Source organism: Serinus canaria, chromosome 13 (genome assembly GCF_022539315.1).
Source record: "Serinus canaria isolate serCan28SL12 chromosome 13, serCan2020, whole genome shotgun sequence".
In the NCBI taxonomy this organism is placed as follows: domain Eukaryota; kingdom Metazoa; phylum Chordata; class Aves; order Passeriformes; family Fringillidae; genus Serinus; species Serinus canaria.
The window spans coordinates 9,636,674-9,654,332 of record NC_066327.1 but is presented as its reverse complement, the minus strand read 5'-3'; positions in this window follow the sequence as shown (position 1 = coordinate 9,654,332).

The window sequence follows — 17,659 nt, the reverse complement described above, 5'->3', positions numbered from 1 at the left end:
CAAAAAGGGAGAGGCTCTTTAAATTTAGGAGGGGTTCCTGTGTATCTCATCCAAGCCTCGTGGTGCCTAAATTATTTATTATGCATTTGCTGCATTATTTATTGAGTCCCTTTTGCCCACACATGCAAGGAACATGAGCCAGTGGCTCTGCCAGATTTCATACCCCATCCTAGCTCCAACAGCTCCTTCCCATCCTCCTCCAAAGGACAGATCACCTTGCTGTTTTCAAGGTAAATCTGTTTTCCCTCGGGTGCAGGGGAGGGAGGTCCCACCTAGCCCCTAGAGAGGCAGGATCTTGCTCAGCAGCTGCGCCAAAATGAGCTGAAATTATCCCAAAAGATCGCAGAAGGAGTTTTTCTATAAATGTGGCCCTGGTCACTGTGAATAAGGAGCCCTCTTTCTGCCCCCAGGTGTTCCCATGCCCTGGAGGGCACTGCTGACTCTCCTGCTGTGGCTCCCTCTTCCAGGAGGCCACCACAGCCACGGAGCCTTCCCATGCTGAACCACTGGAGCTTTTGGGGACTGGCATGAAGCTTTGTCAGGGGAGGTTTGGGTTGGGGGTCCTCACCCAGAGGGTGGCTGGGTGCTGGAACAGGCTGTGGTCACAGCACCAAGCCTGACAGAGCTCAGTGAGTGCCTGGACAACCTTCCCAGGGACAGGGTGAGATCTTTGGGGCTGTCCTGTGCAGGGCCAGGAGCTGCACTCATGACCCTCCTGGGTCCCTCCCAGCTCAGGGTATTCTGTGACTCCATGGCTGGCTTTGCTTTCCCACATCAGGGCAAAGCTGCTGCCTGCAATTTCACCAGAGCCAGTGCTGCCTTTTCAGGGAACATTTCCATCTGTAATTACTGCACAATGGGACAAAGTGAGGGTGCTTTGATCATGTATTCATGATATCTCCCCTGCTTTGAAGATAACTCTGCAGAGTGACAGCAGCTGTTTTAATCTCCCAGGTGGTGCCAATAAATACAGGAACTGGTAGTTTAACACCAGCTATCCGTGTTCTCATATTCCTCCAATATCTAATAATAGACCAGAACTGTGAAATAGAGCAATGATCCCACAGCTGCAAGCACCTATTAAACCAAGACATGTAAAGGATGGCTGTTAGCACCCTCCAAGCCAGTGAATTGGTAAATGCCCTCCCATCTGCAGAAAGGATTGCAGATTTCATTTATTTTCAATACCCATCAGAGCAGGAAAAAAAGGAAGGATATTTTAAAAGGTATCAAAAATCATCACTGTCTGGACCAGGATGGAACCTCTTAAATTTTCAGATTTCAAAGCAGAGTCTGCATGGCACTTCTGCAGGGCTTTCATAATCCTGCCCTGTCAGAAGGTTATAGGGCTGCTTGTGATTTGATCTCTGATGTAATTGCTAGTTGGGAGAAATAAGCAAGACCATTCATTATATTTCACAAAGAGCAGAACAAAACACAAAAAATAACAAGATAGAGGATAGATTTGGCTTGATGAAACAGATGGATATTCCCTCAACCACATTTCAAGGGCAGGGAGATGCACCAATCCCTTTCCCACTGTGGATTTTTAATAAAAGAAGCAGAAGCAAACAAGGAGGGTTGATACCATGAGGCTGCAAAGGCAGCTGCAGTCTCAGGAGAGGCAATTCTGCCTACAGTTCATGCTGTGTGGTCTCCAGGGATGTATTCTTTGCTGGCATTAATTGGCATGGAAAATCAATAGAGCCACGTTTATAAGCTGCAGTGGTTGCCTGGGTCTTTCTCTGCTTCCCCTCCACTGGCAGAGATGTGCTGTATATTGACAAATTGCTCCTTGGGATGATATGTGCTAACTCCACAGTTCCTCCAGTGAACTCATTTCTCTCTAATCCCCTCTGCTGCAGAGGCTTATGAAGGCAGTTGTGGTTCCTGGATCTCTGCCTTTGGCTACACCTGTGATTAATGGCATTCCCCAAGTCACAGATTTGGGATTTTGAGAATATGGTGGGAGAAAATTTGTATTTGTCGGGCCCCAGGAGTCTAAAGTGTTTTGTGTCAAATCTTCCCTGTGTGGCATTACATTATCCCCATTTACACATTATTTTATCCAGACTTTGCATTTCAATTAGCAATTCTTCAGGGGTCCCTTGAATGAAAAGATGAAGAAATGCTCAATTTTTTTTTTTGCTGATCTTTCCCTTGAGACTCCAACCATTTCTGCCTGTACTCTCCTGCATATTCTACTCTTATTTAAACATGAATAGTTTACTCTTCTTTTTTATTTCTACTCAACTTTTCACTGTTCTATTATTGGTTTTTGCATTTCTCTGCTGCTGGTGTGACATTCCAGAGAGGACAGGATGGATGCCACGCAGTCCCAACAGAGCTGTCTGCTCTTGCTGAACCTCTGAGACTGAGTACCACTCCTTGCTCTTTCCTGGAGATCTACTAAGTCAATTAATGAATCCAAATTGAGACCATACTGTACATGGTTAAGGGGGAGTTAAGCTGGCTGCTGATTTTCCCTCTCAGTGCCTTTGTCTCCAGACCAGCATCAAAGAGATTTGCTTGACAGCAGCCAAGCAGATGGGAACAATAAAACAAACATGCAATAAAAGAATTGCACTTACATAGGAATGGGAGCAGTAACAGTGGGGTATAGCCAGAATGGTGCAACTCCACAAGCAAGAGTCTGCAAGTGTCCTGAGGAAGGGACTTTCTGTTCAAAACCTTCTGATTTCCCAGAATTATCATCTGGTCTAGCAAAAGGCTCTGCCTTTCCCTGAGGGTTTGGGGTCAGCTGTAGATGACATTTGGTGCCAGGTTGAGTGTTAGTCCTCAACTCCCCCTGTGTGCAAAGATGCCCCTGTTGGTGCCCCACAGACAGGGGCCAGAGGAGGCACATGGAAGGCTGAGAGAATTGGGATTGCTCAGTGTGGAGAGGGAAGGCTCTGGGTGGTCTTTTTGTGGCCTTTGAAAGGGCTACAAGAAATCTGGAGAGAGGCTTTATACAGGGCTGGCAGTGCTAGGACAAGGAGGAATGACTTCAAACTGAAGGAGAGCAGGTTTAGATTGGATATTACGAGGAAATTCTTCCCTGTGAGGGTGGGCAGGCCCTGGCACAGGGTGCCCAGAGAAGCTGTGGCTGCCCCTGGATCCCTGGAAGTGTCCAAGGCCAGGCTGGATGGGGCTGGGAGCAGCCTGGGACAGTGGGAGGTGTCCCTGCCCATGGCAGGGGTACAGAATGAGATATCTTTAAGGTCCCTTCCAACCCAGACCACTCTGATTCTGTGTCCAGGCCTGACTGTTTGACACTGCTAAACAAGGACAAAATGACTCCAACTTTGTGATGCTTTTCAAAAAAGAATTGCTCATATCTCTGAGGGTTTGAATTATTCTGTCAGACATTGCTGCTGGCATGAACTGTTGGCATGGAGACTGATGTGAAATTTAATACAACATAAATAAAATATTAATGACATAGGAGAAGCCAGTAGTGATTTAAAGAGATACTGAGCTGCCAACCAAGCTATGGTTTGGAGTTCATCAGATGAACAACAGGGAAAACAGTGATTAAAGCTACAAAGGGCAGTGAGGAACAGCTTCATTCTGCCAAAGTCTTCTGACCATCAAAAGCACTCAGAAAGGTCTGGTTTGGCAGAGGGATGAAATGAAGGACTACCCCAAATATTTTCTTTTCTTTTTCCCCAGCAGAAATAATGGAAGGTCCCTGCATCAGAAGCAACAAGGCCAGGCCAGCAGGCTGTGGGACACAGCTGAGAGTGCACCAGATACACCACAGCACAAAAACAGATACATCACTGAGGGCAGAAAAACTCTGGCCTCAGTTTTGGGTTGCCTTTGCAAGAAGATAAATAACCAGAGGGGAGGAGAAAGGATATTGCTAGAGTGGAGTGCCCAGAGCAAGGAAGCATGGCTGATTATATTAGCATGGGTATAGTCCAAGAGATTAGGGCTAAAATCCCTGTTTCAGTAATAAAATTGTTCCAAGAGGTTCAGCTGATTCAGATTCCAGCCCAGGTGGGCAAAGGTCCAGTTAAGAGTGTTTACTGGAGGCAGTTTGTAGAATGTATCCCATTCTCCAGTACCCTGAGCAATCACCTTTCCCAGCACAATTTTTGGTTTAGTGCTGCCCTGCCAGTTTGAGAACTCTTTTTCTTCTGCAAAGCTATTTCATTGAAAAATTCCCAACAACCCCTCATTCTGAATACTCACACTAAGTTATATTTGTAGTCACATGCTTCCAAAACATGCAAAGATAATGAGCACTGAGTGTAACCTAGAGCATGATGGAAAGCACTAAATGAAATCAGATATTTATTTATATGAGCTTTTCACAGGCTCAGGGAATTGAAGAGCTGTTGGTAAACTGTCAGAGAGAGTCAGCAGAGAGGCAGGAATGATCAGAACAGGTCCTGAGCTGGTGCAACCAACACAGAGCTCAGAGTCAGACCAGCCTCATTGAAACAGCTGGCCTTGGTGGACATGGAGGCAGAATTTCATCCCAAATCAGCATTTTTATTATTTATTAATTTCTAAATGAATGGGAAGTTAGTCCTCTCTGCCCATGTCTTTTCTCTTTACAAGGCTTTGTTATCCACATCCCTCAGTCCAGATGCTGTTACTGGTTTTGTATGTAAACAATATTAAAAAATACATAAATTTTCTGAAGCCTGATCATTTTCCTTTTACATAAATCATAAAAATCTCTCTTGTGTGCATTGGAAGAGAAAGGCTGAGTGGTTTGGGAGTAATGCAAGTGTATCTGGGCTAAATATCTGAGAGAGAGCTGGAGATGAAAGACTCCCAGATACATGTATTAGTCATAATTTAAAAGCCCTGTCTCCAGGAGATAAAATTGTCCCAAGTAACTACTATAAATGCTGACTTTCTAGTACAGAACTCAGAGCACTTCCTATTGAATGCTCTGTGCATCACAGAGCATCCTCACAAAGAGCCACAGGAGGACATTATGTTGGGTGACAATGGAGACCAGAGCATAATCACTGGGGATTTGTGCTCTATCATTAACTTACTATTCAAAATGAACCAGAGAAAACAAGGGACTCACATCCTCCAGAGCCACGGGGCAACAAATTCAAGGGCCCTTTTCTGTTTGCAGGTGCAGATCAATCAACTGAGCATTTGTGCATGTGCAAAAATGGTCACAGTGCCTCTTGCACAAACGGGTATAATTGTATCTGAAATATTTGAAGCATAATCTCCTTGTAGGAAGCTCACACAGGCACAGGGATTAGTGGGAACAGTCACAGAGACAACACACACAGCACAAAATCAGTTCCCATCTCCATCAATTATTCAGTGAATGAGAGCTGATGTTGGGGCTGGTCCGTGGCTCTGTCAGTTTATTGCACACTCTCCAGAAAGCTGCATGAGGTGCTTATTGACTCATGGGGATGTGGGGAAATGCAGGAGAATGGTGTGGAAGTGCTCATTAAAGTGTTTAGCACATGCACCTATTGTGCTTGTTTTCCTTCTATTGTCTCTTGGGCAAGGCAGGAGGCTGGGCCGTCTCCCAGAGAGGATGTCTGAAGTCAACATCAAAAATATTTTCCTGGGAAGTGGATACAGATTTATAAACAAAAGTGCTCCCAGGCAGAGGCCAAACGTCCTCACTGCCTGGTTAAATCACCTCTGCACCTTCCATGGTTCCTGGGAATGGTCCCACAGAGGACCTGCAGAGGGCTGTGCCCTGCACCAGTGATGCTGAATACCTGTTCCTCTGCACCTTCTGCACACAGCTCCCTCTATGGGCTCTGTATTCTAGACTGAAACTGTCTTTATTCAGCAATAACCCCCCTGCAATTCTCATGTCATTTTAGGAGAAAAAGACAGGGAAAACCAGGATGCCTTATTCAGTCACTTAAAAAAAAAAAAAATGTTTTCTTTCTCTCAGCGCCCATGACCTCTGACAATGCTTCTAAGAAAGGATCCTGGTTTCCTGGTGTCCTGCTCTTTTCTGCATCCCTATCATTTCCCTTCTCCCCATGCCTCTAGCCTGTCCACACTTTAGTGCAGTCTTTGCACTGAGAGCTCTTAACTAAGCACCCACAACTGGGATCTTGCTGTTAATCCCTCTCAGATTAACCTTTTGGTGGTGTTATCATGCTACCACATTACACTTGCATTACTATAACCTCGGATGTTACTGCAGTCCCAGTAAGTGCTACCAAAATCGTTTGTGAAAGTACTTGCAATTAGGTAAATCATTATAAACACATTTATAGTAACTCACCTAGAAGCTGAGCATTAGGCTGCTCAGGAAAAGCTCATTTCCAGGCAAATAGGTTTCAACATCAGCTCCTTCCCACTGCAGAGGGTGAGGGTGATAAGAGATGGATACCTGGGAGCAATGATCCCAGCTGTGCTCCCAGCCTGAACCCCTGTGCTCCAGCCTCGGGGAAGGTTGGGGACAGCCAGCAGAGAGGGCAGCACCTCCCCTGCTGACCTCGGGAGCTCCCGCAGCCCCGGGGTGTGTTTTCTGGAGCAGGGTCTCACAGGAGTGTTTTTCCCTGGCTATCACCTGCTGTACTGGGCAGAGGATCAATGGCATCCATCAGAGGGCTGCTAATTAAAGTCAGCAGCAAGGCACAGGATTAGCACTGAAAGAGAAAGCCAGATATTCAGTTTTAAACAGCAACAAAGCCAGAGTACATGAGAGGTGCAATTTTTCTCATTTCTTTAACATCATGCAAAAGCAAGATCTTTCAGCAGCCTGTTCAGAAAGCATTCCCTAAACTGCCTGCTGAGCAAACCTCAGAGAGGCAGGAAACCCTCAGGAGTCAGCTGCCACCTCTTCCCAAAGAGCAGAGGTGCTGCTCTCTCCAGGCATTCGCCATCGTGCTCTTTTTACAAGATGACTAAAACACCTTAAAAGCACCCGTGTTCTGCCAGATTTCTCCAGAGGAGACTTGCCTAGAGGGATGTAAGGAGTTTGCATGCATGCCCTCCTTCCAGCCCACCTCTAGGGCTGTTTGCTGCGACCTGGAGATGCCAAAGCTGCCTGCACACCTTCCCCCCTCCCAGCCCTCCATCCGAGCTCAGCTCACAGCCTTCGGTCACTGATCGTACCAATGAAGGTTGCCAAAATAAACCAGCTGATTTTGTGCAGAAACAGTAGCCTTCATGTGATTTTTGTCACCTTTGGCTGTGACAGCTGTTTTTATCAGCTGAGGGGATGTGAGCATCGAGTGGAGATGTTTTCTGCAAGATCAGAGCCGACCTCCTGGTGCCATTTAAATGCTTCTCTCATTGAACATTCAAAAGCTGAAGGGCTCAGACACATTCTTTGCCCCTCATTTCATCACAGCTGACCCAATAACACACAAAGGGAGCTGATTTGCCTTTGGAATGCCAGATTTTGCAACCATGGCAATACGTAAATGTGTTTCCCTTCCCCCTTCTCAGAGAAACTAGCTGAGGTACAAAAGCCTAAGAAGAACAGAGAAGTTTGTCTGCTCAGTGAATCTGGAGTGAGCCGGCAGTGTCAGCCAGGAGGGACTCGCTAAAGTGTCCAAAGCGCCCGATAGAAATCCTGGGCAAGGGACTGACAGCTTGCAGGATCCATAGGTGTTAAGCTACTCAGCTGAATTTGCTATCAGCTTGGCCCAGCTTTTAAGGTTTGCTATAAGCTACCAAACCACCCTGTCTGATTAGTTTTAGTTCTTCCAGCACAACTTTCTGAGTCAGAAGAATTTAGTGTTTCTTTGGCAGAAAATGATAAATTCCACTTGGACAAAGCTTGTATGCAAGGAAGTTCAGAGCCTGAGAGGAACCTCAAATGTAATTTTCACCTTATGCACTCTCTGAATTTCATGGGTTTGTTTTCTTCTATGAGAGAATACTGATACTTCAAGAGATGCTTTAGCACAGCAGAACGAAATATTCCCACCTGTAGTGAAACATGCTCGTGTAGCCTTTGGCTCACTTTGGGCACTCACCTCACTGGTGATTCCTGCCCTAATCGTGTCCATGCCGTTTCTCTGGGGGATTGCAGCCTATTTTCCAAAGGAAATGAAAAAGTCTCCTAGAGACCTGCAACAAAATCCCTGCAGCTAAATAGGAAAAAACTTCCACGGCTGCTTTGCGTCTGCTCTCCAGCCTTTCCTTCGGCTGGGCTGGCTGCACTGCGAACAGGAGCTGCTTTTACCGAGCTGCTCCTGCTGTGCAGCTCCCACCCTCCCACACCCAGCCTGTCCCCAGGATGTGTTTATTTTCCTGCTGCGGATGCAGGCGGCAGACGTGAGGATAGCGGCGGGGCAGAGCAGATGCTGGGTCCATCCCCGCCCCGAGCGAGCGAGCAGCTCGGCTCTGCTCCATCCACGCTGCCCGCCGCTGCTGGAGCCGGCACCATGCCAGGGAAAGGCACAGCTCCTTGGTGCTGCTTTAGGCACCGTGCCAGGGAAAGGCACAGCTCCTTGGTGCTGCTCTAGGTAGGCACCATGCCAGGGAAAGGCACAGCTCCTTGGTGCTGCTCTAGGCACCGTGCCAGGGAAAGGCACAGCTCCTTGGTGCTGCTCTAGGTAGGCACCATGCCAGGGAAAGGCACAGCTCCTTGGTGCTGCTCTAGGTAGGCACCATGCCAGGGAAAGGCACAGCTCCTTGGTGCTGCTCTAGGCACCGTGCCAGGGAAAGGCACAGCTCCTTGGTGCTGCTTTAGGCACCATGCCAGGGAAAGGCACAGCTCCTTGGTGCTGCTCTAGGTACCCACCGTGCCAGGGCAAGGCACAGCTCCTTGGTGCTGCTCTAGGCACCGTGCCAGGGAAAGGCACAGCTCCTTGGTGCTGCTCTAGGCAGGCATCGTGCCAGGGAAAGGCACAGCTCCTTGGTGCTGCTCTAGGTAGGCATCGTGCCAGGGAAAGGCACAGCTCCTTGGTGCTGCTTTAGGCACCGTGCCAGGGAAAGGCACAGCTCCTTGGTGCTGCTCTAGGTAGGCACCATGCCAGGGAAAGGCACAGCTCCTTGGTGCTGCTTTAGGCACCGTGCCAGGGAAAGGCACAGCTCCTTGGTGCTGCTCTAGGTACCCACCGTGCCAGGGCAAGGCACAGCTCCTTGGTGCTGCTCTAGGTAGGCATCGTGCCAGGGAAAGGCACAGCTCCTTGGTGCTGCTCTAGGTAGGCACCGTGCCAGGGAAAGGCACAGCTCCTTGGTGCTGCTCTAGGTAGGCACCATGCCAGGGAAAGGCACAGCTCCTTGGTGCTGCTTTAGGCACCGTGCCAGGGCAAGGCACAGCTCCTTGGTGCTGCTCTAGGCACCGTGCCAGGGAAAGGCACAGCTCCTTGGTGCTGCTCTAGGTAGGCACCGTGCCAGGGAAAGGCACAGCTCCTTGGTGCTGCTCTAGGTAGGCACCATGCCAGGGAAAGGCACAGCTCCTTGGTGCTGCTCTAGGCACTGTGCCAGGGAAAGGCACAGCTCCTTGGTGCTGCTCTAGGTAGGCACCGTGCCAGGGAAAGGCACAGCTCCTTGGTGCTGCTCTAGGTAGGCACCGTGCCAGGGAAAGGCACAGCTCCTTGGTGCTGCTCTAGGCACCGTGCCAGGGAAAGGCACAGCTCCTTGGTGCTGCTCTAGGTAGGCACCGTGCCAGGGAAAGGCACAGCTCCTTGGTGCTGCTCTAGGCACCATGGCAGAAAGCATTTCCATGCCCCTGGACCTGCCTGGAACACCCTGGCACAGCATCCTGTTGTTCTGAATGAGAACTGCCCTGTCAGTGCTTTCCCAGTGTCACCTCAGCCCTTCGCTATCAACGGTGTCCGTCTGTCCTGGCTGGCAGGACACACAGCAGGGGCCCAGGCTCAGACACACTCCCTCTGCTCCTCTCTGTGTGTTGGGCACATCCCTGCCTGACACACTGCCCTGCTCTTCAGAGGTTTTATTGGAGCTTTGCAGAGGGGGCCTGTCTCTTGCACAGGTGCCTGTAGGAATCGTGCTCTCCCACCAAAGGTGATCTGCTCTCCTGTACCAGCCCCTTCCTCACCCTATGGACCCCAAACTTCCAAACCCACACACAAACTCCATTCAATAATGAGGTGTTTAAATGCACTAACACACTCTTACATGCAGAAGCAGCTGCTGCTAATAGAAACAGATGTTCAATTCCTATGGAGGCAGTTTACTCAGAAACTGGTGCCAACACAGGGCCTCATCCTGCACGGTGCTGCTGCTCAAGGAGAGCAGGGAACCACGTAGGAGGTGCTGAGCATCTTTCTATTCTTTTCTATTTCACACCTTCTTAAAAACAGGCAGTGTCTGTAGCTGTTTGGAAAGCAGATTTTGATTTCCCTATGGTGTGAAATAGTTACAGGAGGAAGGAAAACATTCCCCCACAAACAGGACATCTGAGCAAATGCTCCAAAATGAGTCACTAGTTTAGAGCACATAAGCAATGCCTCATCTCTGATGTCACATTTGATATTGTGGTGATTCTTTGCTGCTGTGGCCCATTAGCTCCAACACCACAGACTCCAAACCCCATAGGAGTTAAATGTTGTTAGGGAATTTATCTAAGAATTTTTCAAATGGCATGTGAGCACACAGCTCAGGCTGTGTCTGTACTCACCTGGCAATCTCAAAACAACCCTGAGAGCTTTTCTGCAGCAGTGGAAAATGATGGAAACGTGCTCAGTTGTGACATGGATGCATACACAGCATGGAATTCCCTGGGTTTGAGGGTCCCAGGGGGTTCAGAAATGAGAATGAGCAGGTAGGAGTTGGGAGGCATGAAATATCCTGCCAGTCTGGGGTTGTGGGTCCTTGAAATCTGGCTACAGGATCTCCAATCTTCCAACCACCTGAACATCCCAAGCCCTTCACTCTCTCAGGACAGGAGGCAGCAGTCCAGGCTGCAGCCTGTGCCCTGAGTCAGGGATCCCATGCTCATCCCATTAACTGGAATATCTCCCTCTGGGTTACCTCAACCGGCCAGAGGTGGCTGAGGTCACACCTGGATTTCCCATTTCCCAGCTTGCCTGTCTCTCCCAGGCAGCAGGCACAAAGCTTACAGGAGCCTGAGGCACCTTCAGAAGAACTCAGAAGTCATGGAGCCCTTGCTGAGATGTTGCTCTCACTGCTCACCAGTACTTCACCTGCTTCGTCCCCTCCCACCATGGCCTAAGAGACACACATCAGGTAAGCTCTTAATAACTCTTCTCTATTCCTATTTCATTTTGAAAACTGCTGTTCCTACTTACAAGCACTTGGATGGTGAAAAGCCCTCAGAATTCTCTGGTAGTACCAGATCAATTAAAAAAATTCTCTCTGCCTACAGAACTTGCACTCTCTGCATATGGCCTACTCTTGATTATTGGTCAGTATAAAATCCAAAATTACAGTATCAGCATTTAATCTGGTTTCAATGGTAGATTCTCCTCTGAATTCCATAGGTGTAGCATCAAGCAACAAGAAAAAATGTGATTTTAGGGAGTTGCTTTTTTTTTTTTTTTTTTTGTCTGCAGAAATGGTGTGAAGTTCTGTTACATTTTCCTCCTTCTGCCCTCAAATCTGCCTTATGCCTCCCACAAAAGAGCAGCTCTTTATTCTGCTGGGAACTAAACAGAGAGCAGAAACCATGGCTAAGTGCAGCTTGTCTCTCCTGCAGCCACAGGAGAAGACACAAGGTCCCTGCAGGGCCACAGCAACCACCCCAGCAGCTCATTTGCTCAGTGAAGGAAGCCTCTGAGGGATGAGGGTTTGGGGTTGGAGCACTCCCCTGACAGCCCCTGCACACACAGATGCTTTATGAACTTGTTTTATGGAGGTGCCAGGGATTTCTACTCCACTCCCAGCAGAAGATGTGCTTGCCTGGTGTCTGCTGCCAGGGAACCACTGCAGGACCAGAGCAGCACATGCAGGACAAGAGCAGCACATGCTGCAGCTGGCCCTGGGCTCTGTGTGTGTGCTCAGGATGATGCTGGCCAGGCAGGAGTCTCCAAGCCCTTCCTGCATCTGTCTGCCTCCTGTGTGAACTGGAAAAAAACCCAGGAGAAGATCTGACCTGTAAAATCTCCACCTGCAGTCCCTCTGGGTGAGGGCAGGGCAGGCACAGGGGGCCATGGGGTGCCTGAGCACAGCCAGAGCTGGAGGAGACCTCCAGGGTCCTCTCACCCACCTCCACCTCAGGGAGCAATGACCACACCAACACCGTGCCTGGCAAATGCTTGCCCAGCCTGCCCTTAGAGACCCCAGGGACAGTGTCCCAAAGCCACCTCCCCAGCGCCCCAGCTGTGCTGTCAGCCCCACCAGTCACTCAGCCGTCTCTTGCCACCCTCCCTCCCCATCAATCACGTTTTGTCTGTCTTCTTTGGTTTTGTTCTGCTTCTTTTTCTGTTCCCTCCCTGCCTGTTCTTTCTCTAATTTCTGACATTGATTTCAACACCTTTTGTTCCTCCTCATCCTTGTCTTCCTTCCCCAGATCCTCTTCTGCCTGTCTCAAGCACAGTCCAGGCTGTGCACAGTAATCAGCTCTGAAAACCTTTCCAGACTCTATTTTCCTTCTTGGAAAGAATCTCAAAAGCAAATAATAGATGTTTATTTTAATTAATGATAGACCACAGCCTAGCATTAAAATCACCTTCTGCTGACAGAATGCACTTACCTGACTCCTGATTTGCTCAGTCAATGAGGCTGCTGGATTCTTTCATTGATTCCAGCCAGGAAAAGTGTCCCACAGCAGACTTGGCTCTGCAGATAAACAGCACTGTAATTACAGAGCACATCTGTAGTTAGGTTAAGGCAGTCTGCTTCTGCAGCCTGTGATTTTCCAGGCTTCTAACCAGGCAATGATGGGACCTGCTGAACCAAAACTTCTGCCCTTTGCTCCTCGGTGAGAGTCTCATTGCAGCAGGGCTCCAGAGAGGCAGGACTGAACTTTCAAGCTGTATAAACTGAGAATTGAGAACCCTTCCCACCTTTCACGTTACTCTTCCCATTAGATAGCTGCAGTGAATCAGGGAGCTCAAGCCCTCAGTCCTGTGAGTCCTGTGCAGTCACTTCTCTGAGACTGAAACAAATCCTTCCCTGATGTCTGAGTAGACAGAATGTCTCTGTCATGGTCTGTCTCAGACTTCTTCCATGGACAAAAATCAATCATGACCCAACTGAATTTTCTTTGATTCTCTAGGGCAGGACAACTCAATTGTTTAACCTTTGCAAGCATCTTCTCTCAGTACCAGTACTTCACAGAACTGCAGAATCACAGAGTGGCTTGGGTTGGAAAGAACCAGAAAGCTCATCTTGTTCTAATCCCCCTGCCAGGGCAGGGACACCTGCCACTGTCCCAGGCTGCTCCAAGCCCCATCCATCCTGGCCTTGGACGCTTCCAGGGATGGGGCAGCCACAGCTTCTCTGGGCAGCCTGTGCCAGGGCCTCACCACCCTCTCAGGGAAGAATTTCTTCCTAGTACCTAATCTAAAGCTTCTGTTTGAAGCCAGTCCCCGTTTTCCTGTTGCTGCATGCCCTTACAAATTCCTTGGTTTCCCTACAAAGGTTTTTTGATTTTTTGGAAGGGGATTTTTTTTTTTTTTTTGAGTTTTTGAGCCTCTCCCATTTCTTGTGAGCCAGAGGAAATCCTCTGACAAGCCAATGCTGTGATGACACTTTCCTGAGGTTGGCACACACTGTCCCACAGGGACAGTGCCATGTGTCACCTTGCAGCAGGTACAGCTGTGGTGGCTGCCCATGGCTCTGGTGGACCTGTGCAGAGCTTAGCTGGATCAGGCATCACTCCATCAATTATCTTTCTGCTGATGAACCCATCTATACACACATCTATGTGTGTGTGCATAAATACACAGATACACAGATTCATACATTATACAAAAATAGACATGCTGTATAAAATAACTGATAGCACTGGGCATGAGGATGGGTTACTGAATACCTGAAATAATCAAAGAAGGCAGTAATTATGTTTTTTCCCCCTACAGGAGAAAGGTACTTAACAAAATTCCAATTTAAGCATTATTTATAGGGTAACCTTGTCACCAAAGCCTCTTGCAGTGGAAATAAATTAGGGCTCATCCATCAAGAGCAAATGCTGCTGTTCCAGTCTGCCCTGGTGCAGCTTCACACCAGACTAAGCAATCTCCCAGCGTTTCCCCAAGCACCTGGAGCTGATCCCATCTGGGCTGGGTGGTTAATCACCCTTTCTGCACAGCACTCCAGACAAGTCAGCACCACATTAAGCTAATCTGGAGCTGCCTGATTCAGATAATCAAAGTCACATCCCCAGGGCTTGCCTCCACTGAGAAACCAACACAGAACAGCCAGGATGTGAATTACCAGGATGTGAATTATCAGTGCCACAAGCCTTTGCCTTAGGTCCTCCTCCTCCTCCCCACCAAAATGAACATCTCCCTGTTCAGCCTAACCCAGTTACCACAGCAAACTGGGCTCGGTGACCCAAAGGGAATTTCAGAGTGAAGGGAAGGTGTGGTGATGGAAATTAGTGTAAAAACTGCAACTTGGCAGGATCAGCTCTGCTGCTCCTGCACACATTCCAGGTGGGTCTTGGGACATCTTTCCCTGTGGAGGTGGGAATGTCATCTTCCTACCCCTCTCTTATTTAAAGTAAGGAATCATGCTTTACTTTTCCTTCTTTTCGAGTCCTTCAAAGTTCCAGACTTCTGCAATATCAGCTGCAAATAACCTCTGCTGCTATGAAATGTTATTTTATCATTGTTAAATGGCATTTGTCATAGCAGAATGACACTTCTGATTTCTTAAAATGTTCCCCATGTGAGAGACCTTGGTTTCCCCCTAATTAGCAAATTCCTTTCTGATATTCAGAAACAAAGGACGTATTACACTCTAAAATTCCAGGATTAACTGGAGGTCACATCCAGCATGGCTGTGAACCTCCTGAACCATGGAAGAGGTGAGAAGACCATGGGCAGTGTTGAATCATTTTTGTCAGAGAAAGATGATTTTATAGACTTTTATAACAGAACACAAGACCTTGGAAATAATTTCTGTGTGAGAAAATGACAGGGAAAAGCAAAGCAGCAAAGCAAAGTGTGGCAGAGCTGATGGCTCACCCCCAGAGCAGCGTGCACAGAGTCCTTCAGCTGACAGCAGCTTCATTAGCAGCCAGGCACTCTGCATTTGCTCCAAGGTGCCTGAAACACGGCAGACTGACAGCCCTTCCCGGGCTTTGCTGGGCCTGTTAGCCAGGGGAACAGGGAATCAATTAGCAGCCAGGCTAATTAAGGGATATACAGTGTGCACTGACATCCCAAAGCGACTCTCAGCCCACAGTGGAGGCTGGACCAGCAGCCCATCACCCCGAGGCTGCAGGAGCTTTAAGGGACAAGGCAGAGACACACAAGGACAAATTTGGGCAAACTGTGTGAGATGCTGCTCCATTGTGCAGACAGAGCCATAAATCCAGGCTATCCCAGAGGGCAGGGATTTGCTGTGGGGCAGCTCTGCCCACAGCCACCCACCAGGACTCACATTCCCTGCCCACCCCATCTTCTCATTTTTTGTAAAGTTCTTCTCATCCTCACATTTTTTAAGTTCTTCCCTGGTGTGAAAAATCTATTTGGACTTTGGGGAGAGAGTTTTCTTGTTGAATCTTAACAGTGAAGCACCTTCTACAGGCAGCAAATTACTGGCCAGCATAAAAAAACAGGAAAACCCAGGAGGAAACAAAGTAGGAAATCCAGGAAAATAATCACCCACTTGGCCAGACCGAAAGCAGCAGATTGCTTTGGAAGCTTATCCAGACCATGTGCAAGCATCCAAGATTTTTCCCTTTTAACTGTAAAGTAATCTATACCTACCCACTTGTGAACTTTAGTGGAAGTAATGAACTGGCACATATTTATAGCAAAAGTCATGGCACATTAGGTATTCTAAAGGACTTATGTAAGCGTCACTTTCTTTAATGCAGCTTTGGAGAAAATGCTTTAAGAAGCTTTATCAGCATAAAACATATTTTGAATTTAATGGAAATTAGTAATTGGCATGGCAAAGTCAGAGCCATCTGAGTGGGATGACTTAACCCTGTTGGACAGTATTTTTCACTGACTATAATGGTTAATCTGCCAGTGGAGAGAGGAAAATTCTCTTCTATTGTCAAATGCAGTGAAACAAAGGAGGAAATTTCTGCAGCTGATGGGGACTTTTGGAAATAAATGGAATATGGGAAGTTCTATGGGAAAAGGTGCCTTCTTCAAAATAAAATCAAATTAACCCTGAACTGAGGAAACTGAGCCAGAGCAATGTCCCTATGACTAAACTAAACTAAGCACTGGGGTTTAGTCTGGCCTCAGCCTCTCTCTCCTGAGCAGGTATTTTCTTCTGACCAGGACAGAGGGTCCTGGTATGAATTTCCCACTGAGGTCCTCTGCTCTGAAATATTTGCACCTTCTTCACACCCATTCAGACTCCAAAATACATTTTATATGCAAATGGCAGAGCCTAAAGCTTGGATTTCCTTTCAGGAGCTGGTAGCAGAGTCCAGGCAGCCAAGTCCTGTGTTGTTACACATGCCTGAATTTGTTCAATTAGATGTATGAATTAAACATACATTTACATGTGGAGAAGCCTGACAAGGCTTTGTGGAGTTTAATTTATACCCTGAAGCCTGTTGAACTTTGTCTCTTACCCTGTCATTCTTGCAAAGAACACCCAACCCCACTTAGCACAGGAGATGAATTTAGAAGAAAGCCACTCTCTTGGGTCTCAGGATAATTTTGTCATTTGGGGTAGTTAAGGACACCTCAGGCTTGGGATGCATCCTTCTGTAGCTACAAGCCATCTGCTGGCAACCATTCCTTCACAAATTCACTTTCCTGCTATCATCAAATAGATCCCTATTAACTGGAAATGAAGCTCCCTGGAAAAAACAACAACAACAACAACAACAACAACAACAACAACAACAACAAAAAAAAAACCAGAAAAAAAAAAACAGGAAAAAAAATTGCTCAAAACCAACAACTTATCCTCAAATCCCCTACTGTGAAGGACCTTGACTTGTCCTTCATAGGAGGGGGTAAGTCTTATTTATCCTAAATTCAGCCAACCTGTGGGTACTGCTGGGCTGGGCTGACTACAGCCTCCTCCTGGCCAATCCTTCTTGCTGGCTCCTGCTGCTCCCTGAGACTGCAGGGGTGTTATAAAGCCTTCCTGGAGCCATTTAAAAAGAGATCATTTTGGATTACAAGACTTTTCCTGAATTCTTCTATTTTATGGCACTTACCACTTGCTGAATTTTTGGATTCTTCATTAGAAGCAGTAACCTTATCAAAGCAAGAGTGTTGGGTTCCAAATGAAAGCCCAAATCCCACAGGAGTCAGAGCAGTGAAGATTTGTAGCCTACTAAAATCTAAGATCTAATGAAATCTCCAGCATCCCTATGCCACTAAAATGTATCACTTCCCTTCAACAAAATGAAGCTGCTGTACCTCCAAGGTTTTCTTGCACTCAGCCAATTTAATTTCTACTTTACATATATATAATTTGCTTTTGTTGTAAAACCCTGAACTCTGAGAAACATATTGTCCACCTGTCACTGTCTTCCAGAACCTCCAGCACTGAACTGATAATGCAGCCTTTCATAAAAACACTCCTTGCTCTCCACCATGAACTCCTTGGGGCAAGAAATTATTTTTCCCCTCTTTTTGTGTGTTGTGCCTGACACAGCAGGGGCCAGATT